Below are 15,642 nucleotides of genomic sequence, written 5' to 3'. Positions count from 1 at the left end.
CCCTGGTTGCCAAGGTGCCCCTTCAGGAAGTAGGACACTCTGTGTAGAACCTGGAGTCCGTTATTGGGGTTCTCATCCACAGTAGTAAAACACAGCCTCTCTGAGACACGCTTGCTGTGCTTAATACCCAGCCAGCATGGTCACCTTGGGAACCAGGTGACTGGTTATCTTATCAGCAAACAGGTAAATCAGTCAAAACAGTCAAATTAGTGGTACATGTAGACACAGCTTTGCTTTGCCGAGATTTATGAGATGGAAGGGGATGAATTAGAAGAGAGAACAACAGCTTCCTAAATGTGAACGATGTGGCATCTGTCTACAGAGGAGAAACATAGAAGGTTCACTGAGTGGGGATTGTCACCGAAGTTTGGCATAGCTTTAAACAAAATCAAAGCATGCTAACTTTATTCCGGTGATTGAAATATACTATTTTGGAAGCGTTTGTGGAATGGAAAGGGAAAATACAAATACAGAAGTTGAGGTCTTAAATAGGAGACACGGGGGCCAGCCCTTATCCAAACACAATTATTATTTTTATAATTTGCCCTGTTCTCCTTGCTCCAGGAAAATATCTTCAATGATATTTCAAAGAAAAATCATAGCATGTGGCAAAAATCCATCTGGCCAAACTTCTACATAATTGCATTCTCCATGCAACCTAGGTACATGTTTTAAAAATCGATTTCATATGCATGACCCTATGTTCTTACTTAGGAACACAGTGCCTTTCCCTTCTCTCAGCCAAAATGCACAGACACCCCACTCATTGGACAAAGCTCCCTGAAAATGTCCCGTCACATTAGTGGGGGAGAAGCCACTGTGAGGTAGCGGGTAAGTCTCATGGCCTCTGTCATTTATGGGACTTTTTTTGCATGTGGCCTAACATGATTTGTGCATTGCACCATGATTTTCAGCCATGCATTATTTATCATGATATGCAATGACTTTGCACTAATGCTTGATTTCCTTGTTAAGTCTGCACTTTGCTAGAATATGGGCTGCTCTCCACATTGGAAGGACCCAGTTAATTTCTGGGTGAAAAGCTCTTACCTCCTTCCTCTAGCACCCCTTATTTCCTCCTTCCACCACACTTTGCTCTAAACAACAATTATTCCTCACCCACCCCTCTATGCAGGTGACATCTTCTGAGGTTACATGTTTAGTGCTTTGACCTCCCTGCCAATTAAGCCCACATATTTTCATCTTCTTCAGTGTCACCCAAAGCTGCAGGCAGTTGAGCAAAAGTGGGGACTAGCCTGTGTTAGACAATTTATTTATTGCCATGGGGAATTCAATCTCCAAGTACAGTTTTTGTGTTTATGGCTGATATTAGGGATCTTTTTTAATTTCCAAGGAATAGCTCATTAAAATAAATGTTTTCCTTGCTCACAAGTAATTACAGCATTCCAAACACGTTTATTATAATTAAGCAAAGCTGTTTGGCTAATTACAGTGGCAAGGCAGGACACAGTGGATTATCATCCTGACAGTGCCCTTGCAGGCATTCTTGTTTGGTAAGAACACATTAAAATGCTCTTCAGGGCACTCTCAAGGGCAGCTCCTGGTGGTACCCACTATACAATGAGAAGTTGTGCTGTGCAAGTGGAGACTCAATGCCCCCTTCCTTACGGAGACATCTCTCTGTACATTCACCTCAATGCTCTCTCCCTCTGCTTCTCGTTGAAGGGGAACAAATTACTCCACAGTGATTGTGGTCGTTGCCACTGGAATCTAAAGACTTTTTCAAGTCTCAGGTTAAAATGTTTTCATATTTGGTTTATTTTATTAAGGAACAGAGCATTGCCTATACTTTTTAAAATTTATTTTTAAAACTCATGTAGATATAAATGTATATATAATTGAGATAACATTTTAAAAAATTATTTGTTTGAAAGGCATAATGAGAGAGAAAGGTCTTCTATCTGCTGGTAAATCCCCTTAATGTCTATAATGGCCAGGGCTGGGCCATGTCAAAACCAGGAGCCTAGAATTCTCTCTGTAACTCCCTTGTGGGTGGCATTGACCCAAGCACTTGGGCCATCTTCCATTGCTTTTTTCCAGGCCATTCGCAGGGAGCAGCATGGGAAGTGGAATAGACAGGACATGAACTGGCACCCATATTTGGATGCTGGCATCACAAGTGGTAGAGCTATGCCACAATGCCAGCCCCTGATTTTATTTTTTAAGATTTATTTATGGCCAGCGCCGGGGCTCAGTAGGCTAATCCTCCACCTATGGCGCCGGCACACCGTGTTCTAGTCCTGGTTGGAGGCACCGGATTCTGTCCCGGTTGCTCCTCTTCCAGTCCAGCTCTCTGCTGTGGCTCGGGAGTGCAGTGGAGGATGGCCCAAGTGCTTGGGCCCTGCACCCCATGGGAGACCAGGAGAAGCACCTGGCTCCTGGCTTCGGATCAGCACGGTGCGCCGGCCGCAGCGCACCGGCCGCGGCGGCCATTGGAGGGTGAACCAATGGCAAAGGAAGACCTTTCTCTCTGTCTATCTCACTCACTGTCCATTCTGCCTGTCAAAAAAAAAAAAAGATTTATTTTATAGGCAGAGATTTTATAGGCCCCTGATATCATGAGAAGGAGGCAGGGATTTGTTCATAAAAGAGAAGGAGGGGCAGGGCAGTGCCAAGGCACAGTAGGTTAATCCTCCACCGGGTGCTGGTTCTAATCCCGGCTGCTCCACTTCCAGTCCAGCTCTCTGCTGTGGCCTGGGAAGGCAGTAGAAGATGACCCAAGTCCTTGGGCCCCTGAACCCACATGGGAGACCAGAAAGAAGCACACACCTGGCTCCTGGCTTCGGATCAGCGCAGCTCCAGCCATTGCGGCCATTTGGGGAGTGAACCAGCTGATGGAAGATTTCTCTTTCTGTCTCTCCCTCTCATTGTCTGTAACTCTAACTCTCAAATAAAATAAATAAAATCTTAAAAACATTAAAAATAGAGAAGTGGGAAGGTGTGAGGGGTTCAGAGATCCCACCCACTCTTGGTCCTCAGTTTCTCCTCCTGCTAAGCTCTGTTCTGTGACTCTGCTCAGGGCACTTGCCTGCAGACTTCCCTTACGGGCCCCTCTCCCCCTGTCTCCTGTGTACCACTTCACCATGTCAGAGCTCTGGAGGCTGCCTTCAGTGAAATGCAGTGGTGTCTCTGATTCCCTGAATATCGTTTGTGCTTGGCATGGTTCTGTGGAGCTTCAGGGACTAACTAGAACTGCTAGGCCCACGGTGAACAGCTGGGAAGTGGGAGAGCCAGAGCCTGACCCACTGAGACTCAGTCCCAGACCCAAGACTTGACATTGACATGTGGTGCCCAACTGATGCCTGACTTGCTTTCGTGACCTGTCCCTGAAATCCACATGGCAGGGGTCTGTGTAAACAAGTTCTTCCGACATGTTCCATTGACTCTCATCACACACTTGACTCTCTGATCTTCAGTGTCAGGGGGCTCATGCATATTTCAAATTAAAAAATATGTATTTAGGGGCTGGCACTGTGGCGTAGCAGGTGAAGCCACTGCCTAAAATGCTGGCATCCAATATGGGCGCCAGTTCGAGTCCCAGCTGCTCCACTTCAGGTCCAGCTCTCTGCTATGGCCTGGGAAAGCAGTGGAAGATGGTCCAAGTCCTTGGGCCCCTGCACCCATACAGGAGACCTGGAAGAAGCTTCTGGCTCCTGGCTACAGATCGATGGAGCTCTGGCTGTGCAGCTATTTGGGGGTGAACCAGCAGATGGAAGACTCTCTCTCTCTCTCTGTCTTTCCTTCTCTCTCTGTGTAACTCTGACTTCCAAATAAATAAATAAATCTTTTTAAAAAAGAAAAATATGTATTTAAGCCCCTTGGGCTGTGGCAGATCAACTTTAGAGCAGTATCCATAAATATTTATAAGGTAATCAGTGATCCTCTAGTCAACACACAGGAAGAAAGCCCCTACATAGTCTCAGATTCTCACTTTTATGTTTTTATTTTAGTTTTTGTATAGTTTTGGGAGTTTTCTTGGTCTTTGATATGACAAAATTCAAGGATTTCTTCCTTTTGCAAGTCTTTGAAAGGACATTGTAGAGTATAAGTTAGGAATGGTTTATGTTCATTTCTTTTAGTATGATAAATTTATACTAAAGTGGTAATGAATGCTCACTTCTGCTTCACTTCTAATGATACATCCATTAACAATGTTTGACTTCTGTAAATACTGAAATCCTCTAGTGAGTGTCAGTGTTCCTGATCAATGCTTGAAGTGCTGTATAAAATTCACAGGAAGTTGGGCATTTGATACCTCTTTTTAATCAGTGCAAATGTTGTTCATCAAAAACACCCACAAGTCCTTTTTGTAGACACTAACTTTGAAAAATTTATTCATTTGAAAGGCAGAGTTACAGAGAAACAAAGGCAGAGAGAGAGAGAGAGTGAGAGAGAGAGAGAGAAAGATCTTCCATCCCCTGGTTCCCTCCTCAAATGGCTGCCAAGGGTGGAACTGGGCTGATCTGAAGCCAGGAGCCATGAGCCTCTTCTGAGCCTCCCAAGACAGGGTCGGGGCCTAATCATGTGGCCATCTTCTTCTGCTTTCCAGGCCATAGCAGAGAACTGGATCAGAAGTGGGCAGCTGGGACTCAGCTAGCATCTTAATGGGATGCCAGCACTGCCAGAGGTGACATTAGCCACTATGCCACAACACCAGCCCCAAGAACTTTCTTAATTCTCATGAAAACTTTGATATCTGTTTAGGTGGCCTGTTAGCTGTGTTTGTCCATAACGATTTTGGCCTCTAGGTCACACTATTTATCTAAACTGATCAAGCTTTGCAAGAAAGATTTATGAAAATAAACACAAGGGCTGGCGCCATGGCTCACTAGGCTAATCCTCCACCTGCGGCACCAGCACTCCGGGTCCTAGTCCCGGTCGGGGCGCCGGACTCTGTCCTGGTTGCTCCTCTTCCAGTACAGCTCTCTGCTGAGCCTGGGAGTGCAGTGGAGGATGGCCCAAGTGCTTGGGCCCTCCACCCCATGGGAGACCAGGAGAAGCACCTGGCTCCTGCCTTCGGATACGCGCAGTGCACCTGCCGCAAGGCGCCAGAGTAGCAGCCACTTGAGGGGTGAACCAATGGAAAAGACCTTTCTCTCTGTCTCTCTCTCAGTGTCTAACTCTGCCTTCAAAAATAAAAGAAAGAAAAGAAAAGAAAAGAAAAGAAAAGAAAAGAAAAGAAAAGAAAGAAACACAAGAACAGTGTTCTCCCAAGGAGTCCTTTGTCTCCCTGAGATGATCCCATTCACTCATCAGAATCCAGTATCCTCCATGATGCAATAAATTAGAATTGGAACTCACATCGTAACACAGCTAGTTAAGTCATCTGTTGCAATGCTAGCATCTCATATTGTAGCACTACTCTGAGTCTCAGCTGTTCTTCTGATCCAACTCCCTCCTAATGCACCTGCGATGGTAACAGAAGGTGAACCAAATATTTCGATCCCTGTCACCCATATGAAAGACCAGGAAAATCCAGCCTTGACCATTGTGGCTATTCAGGGAGTGAACCAGAAAATGGAAAATATCTCCATGGCTTTTTCTCTCTGTGTTACTCTGCTTTTTCAGGTACATGTATACATATATAAATAAATAATATTTTAAAAATTTAGAAGACAATTGGGCAAATGTTGTAGGGTATATATTTCAGGTAGCACAGAGCTCAGAGCAATTCTTACCATAATCTGCATTAAAATCAGGCACAGAAAAATTAAATTTACTTTATCACTGTTTATTTGAGTGCACAATCACAGCTCAACAGAAATCTCTGAGGTCCTGAAATTTGTTAAACTGCCTCAGATGAACTAATGACTGGAATGAGTTGGTGGAAGTAGCTTTCTTTCATCATGCCTCGGTTTTCCTCACTGTAAAGACAAGGTGAGTCTCTATGATACTTTCCCATTCTGTGCTTTAGCGACTGAAAGTGAGATTGCCTTCAGCTACTGTGCCATGAACAGCTACATTTTATTAGCTTTCTGATTTCCTTCTTTTCATGTAATAAAGAAAGTCCAGAAGTGAGTGTTTTCTATCTACTTGATACTTCAAAATTATGAGTACCTGGAAGTTTAAACTTATATTTACTTCCCCCCTCTCTCATTCTCCATCAGGGACATGCCCATATGAGAAAGTTCTCTTTTCTCCCTCATTCCTTTACCGCCTCATTAGGGATGATCAGCTGTGAACTGCTCCTTCTTCCTTGTTAATAAAAACAGAGGGCTTATAGGTAGAAATGATTCTATCCTCAAAGCAATGTCACATGTAGTACTTAATGTTCATCTCCACGGTTGTATGGTGATGTAGGTAGCACCATCACCCATTTTATCAAGAGAGTCAGTGACACCTTGGACTATTCCACAAAACCCAGAGGTGCTATGGGAGCAAGACTGCCTCTCCCCCACATTCCCACATTTCACTTGCTCTCAACCTGTGAAAACTGAAGTGGCTGCTTTCCTGTATTCTCACACCACATCTGACCCCAAATATTTGGGTTTTCCACAGGAAGCTTTCCAAGTCCCTATCAGTTTCTATAATTACACTGAATTTTGATGCTGACCCCCAAGAGTTAGTACAGACCCCGAGTAAGGACCCAAGCCCACAAGACTGCCTGCCATGTCAAAAGCCAATATCGGCCGGCGCCACGGCTCACTAGGCTAACCCTCCACCTGCAGCGCCGGCACCCTAGGTTCTAGTCCCGGTCTGGGCGCTGGATTCTGTCCCGGTTGCCCCTCTTCCAGGCCAGCTCTCTGCTGTGGCCCGGGAGTGCAGTGGAGGATGGCCCAAGTGCTTGGGCCCTGCACCCCCATGGGAGACCAGGATAAGTACCTGGCTCCTGGCTTTGGATAGGCATCACGCACCTGCTGAAGCGGCCACTTGGGGGGTGAACCAATAGAAAAAGGAAGACCTTTCTCTCTGTCTCTCTCTCTCACTGTCTAACTCTGCCTGAAAAAAAAAAAGCCAATATCAAGTCCCCGGCTGTCACCTGTACTTCTGAGGAGCTAGCTAATTATGGTGGTGGGGGGGGTGGGGTGGGAGAGTTCCCTTAGCCATTTCCTCAGGCTGGATAATTTGCTATAAAGTCTCAGAAAACTCAAGGACACAATATACTTATGTTTACCTGTTTATTACAAAGGATACAAAGGAACACTGGATGGAAGAAATGCATAGGTAAGATACGGGTGTGGAGCATAGCTTCTCAGGTACTATACACTCTCAGATGTGCTACCTTCTCAGATGCTCTAGCCTGTCAAGTGCTGTACCCAATCAGCACCTCTATATATGCACCCAGCCACGGCCCTCCAAACTCTATCATTTAAACTTTGTGTGGAGGCTTCATTACTTAGGTATGACTGATTAACCAGTGGCTACTGGTGATTGGCAGGTGAGGCTGAAAGTGCCCACCCTGGAATCACATGGCTGGTTTCCTTGGCAATAGCCCACCTCCTTCAAGGCTCACCTCATTAGCACACACTGCAGGATGGTTGAAAGGGGCTTTTTATAAATAATAACAGACCCTCCTTTCACCCCTACCACTCTGTCTATATGCAGAGACCAAATGCAAATTTCGTATTATGTCATCTCTGCTAGAAGCCACAGTCACACACATGCAGAATGTGAAACTCAAGAGGGAGGTCCCCACACCTATGTAAGTCAGGATAGTGGTAAAATTTAAAACATTCCATGGAGTGGGCACACCATGGAAACTCAACACCTGCAATCCCAGTTAGTAGCTGAGCCTATTTTCCATCTGCATGTTGTGATGGACCCCACCTCAGTGTGGCTGTAAAAATCAGAAATTTTTAAGAATATCTGACACTGGATCTCTAATAGACTCTCAGGATGACAGATTACTTTTTCATCTTTCTTTCTTTCTTTCTTAAAGAATTATTTATTTTATTTGAAAGGCAGAGTTAGAGAGAGAGAAAGAGAGAGAGAGAGAGGTCTCTTCCATCTGCTGGTTCACTCCCCAAATGGCCACAACGGCCAGGGCTGGCCCAGGCTGAAGCCAGGAACCAAGAACTTCTTCCAGATCTGCCGCATGGGTGACAAGGGCCCAAGCACCTGGGCTGTCTTCTGCTACTTTTCCTGGGCTATTAGCAAGATTTGGATGGGAAGCACAGCAGCCTATACACAAACCAGTGCCCATATGGGTTGCCAGTGTTGCAGACAGCAACTTTACCTGCTATGCCAAAATGCTGGCACAAAACTACTGCATTTCTAAAAACATTGTAAATGTACCCCTGTAAGTAAATGATTACAAGCCTGGATTCCTCTTTTATTAATTTGTTTGTTTATATGTCATTCACTAGTGCTCACTGAAGAATTACTGTGTTCTAGATACTTGGTTACATTAATTTTCGCTTGTTTGTATTTATAAAGAAGATACCTTACTTGTTTGAAAGAAAGAGTGACTGAGAGAGAATAAGAAAGAAGTTTCATTTACTGGTTAATTCCCCAAGTACTTGCAACAGCTAGAGCTAGGCCATGCTGAAGTCAGGAGCCATGAACTCCATCTGTATCACCCATATGGGTGACAGAAAGCCAAGTACTTGGTCAATGATCTACTGACTCTCAGATGCATTAGCAGGAAGCTGGATTGTAAGTGCAGAGTATTGGATGGGGGCTGTGGATACTGCACCACCGTGCCTGTCCTGAATCACAAGCAGAGAAAGAAAATGTGATAAAGCTAGAAGGGTTTTTTTTTTTTAATTTATATATTTGAGAAGCAGAGAGGTAAAGAGGGAGAGAGATTTTTTTTTAAACTTTTATTTAATGCATATAAATTTCCAAAGTACGACTTATAGATTACAATGGCTTCCCCCCCATACCGTCCCTCCCACCCACAACCCTCCCCTTTCCCACTCCCTCTCCCCTTCCATTCACATCAAGATTCATTTTCGATTATCTTAATATACAGAAGATCAGCTTAGTATACATTAAGTATGGATTTCAACAGTTTGCTCCCACACAGAAACATAAAGTGAAAAATAATAGATGATTTTTTTAAATGATGATGAAATCAGATCAGACCTATTGTCATGTTTAATCCCAGTGAGAGTCAAGTTGGGAATTGATAATTTCTTTTTTTTTTTTCTTTTTTTTTTTTTTTTTTTTTTACACAGGATCAGTTTACTATGCATTAAGTAAGGATTTCAACAGTTTGCACCCCCATAGAAACACAAAGTGAAATATATTGTTTGAGTACTCGTTATAGCATTAAATCTCAATGTACAGCACATTAAGGATAGAGATCCTACATGAGGAGTAAGTGCACAGTGACTCCTGTTGTTGACTTTACCAATTGACACTCCTGTCTATGGCATCAGTAATCTCCCTATGCTCCGGTCATGAGTTTCCAAGGCTATGGAAGCCCTCTGAGTTCTCTGACTCTTATCTTGTTTAGACAAGGTCATAGTCAAAGTGGAGGTTCTCTCCTCCCTTCAGAGAAAGGTACCTCCTTCTTTGATGACCTGTTCTTTCCACTGGCATCTCACTCTCAGAGATCTTTTGCCAGAGTGTCTTGGCTTTCCATGCCTGAAATACTCTCATGAGCTTTTCAGCCAGCTCCGAATGCCTTTAGGGCTGATTCTGAGGCCAGAGTGCTATTTAGGACATCTGCCATTCTATGAGTCTGTTGAGTATCTCACTTCCCATGTTGGATCACTCTCCCCTTTATTTACTCCATCAGTTAGCGTTAGCAGGTACTAGACTTGTCTATGTGCTCCCTTTGACTCCCAGTCCCTTCACCATGACCAACTGTGAACTGAAACTGATCACCTGGAACAGTGAGATGGCATTGGTACATGCCACCTCGATGGGATTGAATTGGAATCCCCTGGTATGCTTCCAACTCCACCACTTGGGGCAAGTCAGCCTGAGCATGTCCCAAATTATACATCTCTTCCCTCTCCCATTCCCACCACCATGTTCAACAGGGATCACATTTCAGTTAATTTTCAACACTTAAGAATAACTGTGCATCAATTACAGATCTAAACCAGTCATATTAAGTAGAACAGATAAAAAAACTACTAAGAGGGATAATGTATTAAGTTGTTCATTAACAGTCAGGGCTATGCTGATCAAGCCACCATTTCCCATAGTGTCCATTTCACTTCAGGAGGTTTCCCTCTTGGTGTTCAGTCAGTTGTCACCGATCAGGGAGAACATATGATATTTGTCCCTTTGGGACTGGCTTATTTCACTCAGCATGATGTGTTCCAGATTCCTCCATTTTGTTGCAAATGACTGGATTTCGTTGTTTCTTACTGCGGTATAGTATTCTAAAGAGTACATATCCCATAATTTCTTTATCCAGTCTATCATTGATGGGCATTTAGGTTGGTTCCAGGTCTTAGCTATTGTGAATTGAGCTGCAATAAACATTAGGGTGCAGACAGCTTTTTTGTTTGCCAATTTAAATTCCTTTGGGTAAATTCCAAGGAGTGGGATGGCTGGGTCGAACGGTAGGGTTATCTTCAGGTTTCTGAGGAATCTCCAGACTGACTTCCATAGTGGCTTGACCAGTTTGCATTCCCACCAACAGTGGGTTAGTGTCCCTTTTTCCCCACATCCTCGCCAGCATCTGTTGTTGGTAGATTTCTGCATGTGAGCCATTCTAACCGGGGTGAGGTGGAACCTCATTGTGGTTTTGATTTGCATTTCCCTGATTGCTAATGACCTTGAACATTTTTTCATGTGCCTGTTGGCCATTTGGATTTCCTCTTTTGAAAAATGTCTATTGAGGTCCTTGGCCCATCTCTTAAGTGGGTTGTTGGTTTTGTTTTTGTGGAGTTTCTTGATCTCTTTGTAGATTCTGGTTATTAACCCTTTATCTGTTGCATAGTTTGCAAATATTTTTTCCCATTCTGTCGGTTGTCTTTTCACTCTCCTGACTGTGTCTTTTGCAGTACAGAAACTTCTCAATTTGATGCAATCCCAATAGTTGATTTTGGCTTTGACTGCCTGTGCCTCCCGGGTCTTTTCCAGAAACTCTTTGCCTGTGCCAATATCTTGAAGGGTTTCTCCAATGTTCTCTAGTAACTTGATGGTGTCAGGTCGTAGATTTAGGTCTTTAATCCATGTTGAGTGAATTTTTGTGTAAGGTGTAAGGTAGGGGTCTTGCTTCATGATTCTGCATGTGGAAATCCAATTTTCCCAGCACCATTTATTGAATAGACTGTCCTTGCTCCAGGAATTAGTTTTAGATCCTTGATCAAATATAAGTTGGCTGTAGATGTTTGGGTTGATTTCTGGTGTTTCAATTCTGTTCCATTGGTCTATCCATCTGTTTCTGTACCAGTACCATGCTGTTTTAATTACAACTGCCCTGTAGTATGTCCTGAAATCTGGTATTGTGATGCCTCCGGCTTTGTTTTTGTTGTACAAGATTGCTTTAGCTATTCGAGGTCTCTTGTGCCTCCATATAAATTTCAGCACTATTTTTTCCAGATCTGAGAAGAAGATCTTCGGTATCTTGATTGGTATTGTATTGAATCTGTAAATTGCTTTTGGGAGAATGGACATTTTGATGATATTGATTCTTCCAATCCATGAGCATGGAAGATTTTTCCATTTCTTGGTATCCTCTTCTATTTCTTTCTTTAAGGTTTTGTAATTTTCATCGTAGAGATCTTTAACGTCTTTGGTTAAGTTTATTCCAAGGTATTTGATTGTTTTTGTAGCTATTGTGAATGGGATTGATCTTAGAAGTTCTTCCTCAGCCATGGCATTGTCTGTGTATACAAAGGCTGTTGATTTTTGTGCATTGATTTTATACCCTGCTACTTTGCCAAACTCTTCTATGAGTTCCAATAGTCTCTTAGTAGAGTTCTTTGGGTCCCCTAAATACAGAATCATGTCATCTGCAAAGAGGGATAGTTTGAGTTCTTCCTTCCCAATTTGTATCCCTTTAATTTCTTTTTCTTGACTAATAGCTCTGGCTAGAACCTCCAGAACTATATTGAATAGCAGTGGTGAGAGTGGGCATCCCTGTCTGGTTCCAGATCTCAGTGGAAATGCTTCCAACTTTTCCCCATTCAATAGGATGTTGGCTGTGGGTTTTTCATAGATTGCATTGATTGTATTGAGGAATGTTCCTTCCAAACCCAGTTTGCTTAGAGTTTTCATCATGAACGGGTGTTGTATTTTATCAAATGCTTTCTCGGCATCTATTGAGATAATCATATGGTTTTTCTTCTGCAGTCTGTTAATGTGGTGTATCACATTGATTGTCTTGCGCACATTAAACCATCCCTGCATACCAGGGATAAATCCCACTTGGTCTGGGTGGATGATCTTTCTGATGTGTTGTTGCATTCTATTGGTGAGAATTTTATTGAGGATTTTTGCATCTATGTTCATCAGGGATATTGGTCTGTAATTCTCTTTCAGTGCTGCATCTTTTTCCGGCTTAGGAATTAAGGTGATGCTGGCTTCATAGAAAGAATTTGGGAGGACTCCCTCTTCTTCGATTGTTCTGAATAGTTTGAGAAGAATTGGAGTTAGTTCTTCTTTAAACGTCTGGTAGAATTCAGCAGTGAATCCATCTGGTCCTGGGCTTTTCTTTGTTGGGAGGGCCTTTATTACTGTTTCAATTTCTGTCTCAGTTATGGGTCTGTTTAGGTTTTCGATGTCTTCCTGGTTCAATTTAGGCAGGTTGCATGTGTCCAGGAATCTATCCATTTCTGATAGGTTTCCCTGTTTGCTGGCATACAAGTCCTTGTAGTAATTTCTGATGATTCTTTTTATTTCTGTGGTGTCTGTTGTTACATTTCCTTTTTCATCTCTGATTTTATTGATTTGTGTCTTTTCTCTTCTTTTTTTAGTTAGTTGGGCCAATGGGGTGTCAATTTTGTTTATTTTTTCAAAAAACCAGCTCCTCGTTTGGCTGATTTTTTGTAATGTTTTTCTTGATTCAATCCTGTTGATTTCTTCTCTGATTTTAATTATTTCTCTTCTCCTACTAGATTTGGGTCTGGTTTGCTGTAGGTTTTCTAGATCCTTGAGGTGAATTGAAAGCTCATCTATTTGGGGTCTTTCCAATTTCTTGATGTAGGCACCTATTGATATAAACTTTCCTCTTAACACTGCTTTTGCTGCGTCCCATAAGTTTTGGTATGTTGTGCTGTTATCCTCATTTACTTCCAGAAAGTTTTTGATTTCTCTTTTGATTTCTTCTATGACCCATTGTTCATTCAGGAGCATGTTGTTCAATCTCCATGTGTTTGCGTATGCTCTAGGGATTCCTGAGTTGCTAATTTCCAGCTTCATCCCGCTGTGGTCTGAGAAGCTGCATGGTATGATTCTAATTCTTTTGAATTTGCTGAGACTTGCTTTATGGCTTAGTATGTGGTCAGTCCTAGAGAAGCTTCCATGTACTGCTGAGAGATTTTCTATTCACCAATTCATTCTCCAAATGCTCATAACAGGTAGGAGCTGGGAACTCACTCCAAGTCTCATATTCAAACTGTCACCTTCTGTCTCCTAGGATCTGCATCAGGAAGAAGCTGAAATCAGGAGTGGAGTCAGGACTTGAACCCAGGTACTATGGTACCAGATGCAGGCGTCTTAAATGACGTTTTGAGTACTAGGCGAAGCATCCACCTCTAACAAAATTTTTGATAGAAAAAGTAAAATTATTCACTCTGTTAGGAGTGTTTGTGTGTGTGTGTGTGTGTGTGTGTGTAGAGTATGGTCACAAACATGCAAATGCACACACACAAATACTTATTTCTATTAGAAGTGGGCATTTATGTTTAGCCCTTGGGAAGCCAGAAGAGAAAGAGAGTATTAGCCAACCCCAAGGATGGATTGTTCACTTTGTCCAGCAAACGTAATCCTCATAGAAGTAGGAGTCATGTGTTTTCTGTTCACTTCCCCACTTGAACTCAGTAATTGTTGGTTGGAAGAGAGAAAACAAGTGACCCAATACGTGAATCCACACAGTGAGAACAGAAGCGCTGGGTGCAAAGGAACTCTCGACAATGACCTCTGTGGCTGTCCTCCAAAACAGTGATGGTGATGCCTGCTCAGAGTCATGGACCATCAGAAGCGGTGTCCAGCCAGAAAGTAAGGGCATAAAGCATCTTAGAGAGAGGGTGACAGACTGAGGCCACTGTGATGATGCCCCTCTTCCCTCCCAGAGGGATGGAGGGAGCTGCATGTGGAGATTTGGCTGCTCTGACCTGGGGAAATGATGATCAGGTTCACACTCCTGGGTTAACCACATTGAGAGGGTTGGTTACTGAAGGCCCGAGTTTTCCTGGGAATCATCAGTGTCTATATCCATCCTCCACATTTCTGTGTAATGTTCACAGTCTTTGCTAATGTGTTTTCTCCTTAATGCAACTTGTTGGCATGACTGTAGTAGAGGACATGTAAGAAATGGCATATCAGGGAAAACAGCTGCTCAGTAGAAGAAAACCAGTATCCCCGTGCAGACTAACTACTGTGACATAACTTCTAACTTCCCGCCAGGTTTGAAGCACCATGAAAGCAACAAGGTGAATTTCCTGCATATGTCAGGTAAGTCGTGAATGCTCAGGAACCACACCAGAGTAAACGACAGTGGCTCTTACTGGCTGCAGTGTACCTTGAATTCTGTTATGCTGTCCACTGAGTCTACAACATGTCTATCTGTTCCTAGAAACTCACAACCTTTGTCACTGTGCTGGTGGGATGAAAATAGACACTAAGGAGTCTTAGAGACATTAGGGCAAGTTTCTGGCTTGTAAACTCCATTCAATTCTATTTCATTAAAAGCCCAACAAGAATGTGCTGAGTTACCTCTGTGTATTAGGTTCTGGCATTTTCATGGTAATGAATACTTGAACCTCACTTTCAAAAATCTCATTGTTGGGTGAAGAAACAGATCACTTCATTTTACAAAGGTAGGGAGATTGGCACTTTAATGATTGTACACATGCAGAGCCTAGAGGGAAGGTGAGAGGTTCTCAGAGGTGTACTGTTGACCCAAGCTATTACTTTTTTTTTTTTTTTTTTGACAGGCAGAGTGGACAGTGAGAGAGAGAGACAGAGAGACAGAGAGAAAGGTCTTCCTTTACCGTTGGTTCACCCTCCAATGGCTGCTGCAGCCGGTGCGCTATGGCCAGCGCACTGCGCTGATCCGATGGCAGGAGCCAGGTACTTATTCTGGTCTCCCATGGGGTGTAGGACCCAAGCACTTGGGCCATCCTCCACTGCACTCCCTGGCCACAGCAGAGAGCTGGCCTGGAAGAGGGGCAACCGGGACAGAATCCGGTGCCCCGACCGGGACTAGAACCCGGTGTGCTGGCGCCGCAAGGCGGAGGATTAGCCTAGTGAGCCGCGGCTCCGGCCCCAAGCTATTACTTTGAGGTGAAATTAGCCAGAAGTCAAAGCTGAGGGTGTTATCGATGTTCAAGGTGTTAACAAGAATTAAATCTCTTTCATCATGAGAAGCAATGATCAAGGAAATGATATGTGGATACAGATGGAGGAAATACATGAAATTGTATTAACTGTAGCTTCTCCTAGGGCGGTCATCTTTTCTTTAATTAATCCATGATGAAGGGTTTGATTTTACAGTTTTACTCTGTGCCTTTAAGAGATAGAAAGGAATGAATTCTATGCCATTGCATTGTT

At 43.3% G+C, this 15,642-nt stretch overlaps 1 long non-coding RNA gene across 1 annotated transcript in view; it reads left to right on the top strand.

Moving 5' to 3' along the window:
- Positions 1-14,990, top strand: part of LOC138849190 (uncharacterized) — a 59,410-nt gene extending 44,420 nt beyond the window's left edge. Inside the window, exons 2-3 of the long non-coding RNA XR_011387629.1 lie at positions 13,508-13,561; positions 14,497-14,990. This is a non-coding gene — a long non-coding RNA (uncharacterized lncRNA). The remainder of the gene's footprint in view (positions 1-13,507; positions 13,562-14,496) is intronic.
- The last annotated feature ends 652 nt before the right edge of the window (positions 14,991-15,642 follow it).

Source organism: Oryctolagus cuniculus, chromosome 3 (genome assembly GCF_964237555.1).
Source record: "Oryctolagus cuniculus chromosome 3, mOryCun1.1, whole genome shotgun sequence".
Lineage (NCBI taxonomy): Eukaryota > Metazoa > Chordata > Mammalia > Lagomorpha > Leporidae > Oryctolagus > Oryctolagus cuniculus.
The sequence above is the reverse complement of the archived record's forward strand: the minus strand, read 5'-3'. Positions and strand labels throughout refer to the sequence as shown.